Below are 1,640 nucleotides of genomic sequence, written 5' to 3' on the forward strand. Positions count from 1 at the left end.
CCCCACCCCGCAGCTGGGAGCCGGTCCAAGCGGTGCTCTGTTCCCGGACGCCAGAGCCCTCTCCCTGTGGAGGGACCCACAGCTCCACAGACGTCCCCTTGTGCGCGATGGCCCCGTGTCAGGCCCGGCAGGGCTCCAGGGTACAGGGACCTGCCAGGGAGGAAAGCTGCCCGGGACACCTCTCAGCTGGGCCATGCGGGATCCTTTCGGGGGACCAAACTCTCAGGTGCAGGGAGGACTGCACCCCCTTCTCTGGGGGGCAGGGCCCTCTATTCACTGCGCCCCCCGCCCCATCCGTCAGGGGCCTGGACTGCCCTAAAAGGAAGCCAGACTCTCAGTTCCCGGACTGTACAGAGGTCTCTGGGGAACAGGGGCCCTGCAGGAGACGGGGGGCAGACCTCCCCCAGGTCGGAGCTCAGGGCACAGCTCAGCGTCAGGGAAGTGGGGTGGTGCTCCCGCCTTCCTGGCCGAAGGGCAGTCATTTCCGCTCTGAGCCCGTCTGCCTGCCTCCGAGCCGGACGCTGGCTCTCAAGTGTCCACGCCGAGGGTGTAGGGACAAGCTGGACGTGACGGCACGGGGCCCGCAGTCCCCACGCGCCCCTCCCTCTGCTCACCACTAACAACAGGTCCCCCTTGGGGCCGAAGGGGCAGACCCAGGGCACAGATCCGGGTGCACCCTAAACCTCGTGAGGGCTGGGCTGAGGTGGCGGGTTCCATGTGGTCTCAAGTTTGAGAAACCGTCCCGGAGATGGAGGACCGTGAAATGCCGGAATAACTCCCTTCACCGAACCAGCGATGCGACGAAGCATCGCGTCTTCATCTCTCCAGTGGAAAAACCCGACTCTCCTCGTCCAAACCTTTCGTTCCCTAGGGCCAAAGAATGACTTCTGGGCACAGCTCACGTCCCCACCTGCTTGCACTGGCAGAGACCTGCCGGGTGTTTGTCAAGTCAGAAACGCGCTTTCGGTCACCTGAGCTCTGTGGTGTCTGGCCAGGTACCCAGCAGAGATGTCACCCTTTCTTGCACGCCCCCACATCAGGGGGGTGGCTGAGGAGGGGAGGAGGGGCCTCGCCAGTCAAGGTTCAGGGCCTGTGTCTTGGGGTGACACTGAGAAGCCCAGGAAACAGACTGTCCCTGAAAGTGATGATCACTGGCAGGGGACAGACGGCCAGCGTGGCGACGTGGGCTTGGCCTCCGCGTCCCATATCCTGCCGGGATTTCTCTGAACCCCGCACACCACTCGCTTCTCTAAGGTTAGCAAGGTCGCTCCAGGCCCAGGGCCCCCCGGCACTGATGGTCACTTAACCCCCTCTCTCTACTATGACTTTTCTCTTTCCGAGGCCATGCCCGGTGGCCCTTGTGGGGCTGTGAGCTGACAAGGGTGCTCCCTCTGACAGCAGAGCTGTCCCCCCTCGCAGCTCCGAAAGCTGAAGGTTGACTCGGGTAGAAACGGGGGTGTGTGGTTCACGCACATCAGGACCATCACAGGAAAAACCCTGCATTGCGATGAGTCTCCTGGTGTCCTCAGCAGGTCGCTTCTTTGCTCCCGTCTGCGATGATGTCAGCTTAGAGCGGCGACGATGGCTGAGCCCGCTGAAAAGGTCTGACGTCTCTGTGGTTGATTTGTAAAAACGAAGGG

The sequence above is a fragment of the Pteropus vampyrus genome, unplaced genomic scaffold, assembly GCF_000151845.1.
Source record: "Pteropus vampyrus isolate Shadow unplaced genomic scaffold, Pvam_2.0 Scaffold131, whole genome shotgun sequence".
Taxonomy (NCBI): Eukaryota; Metazoa; Chordata; class Mammalia; order Chiroptera; family Pteropodidae; genus Pteropus; species Pteropus vampyrus.